Below are 277 nucleotides of genomic sequence, written 5' to 3' on the forward strand. Positions count from 1 at the left end.
CGAAAAGCATGAACTGAATACGGAAGTCTTGGACTTGTAAATCTCCATTTGTCCTGGACCCTCAATGTGCAGATTGTCAATCCGAGGGAGAACAAAAAAATCTTTAACAAAGGTCTAAAATTTAGAAGGAGTGGAATGCAAAAAAGGCCATAAGGACGCTGACGGCCATTCGGGAATGACCAGGGTCCCAAACCCGTTACAAGCTTCAAGCTTTCTGACAGAACGCACTATCAAAGATACTGGAGGGCAAATCCAATTGATCTCACAACTCCAATCT

This window comes from Montipora foliosa, chromosome 1, assembly GCF_036669935.1.
Source record: "Montipora foliosa isolate CH-2021 chromosome 1, ASM3666993v2, whole genome shotgun sequence".
Lineage (NCBI taxonomy): Eukaryota > Metazoa > Cnidaria > Anthozoa > Scleractinia > Acroporidae > Montipora > Montipora foliosa.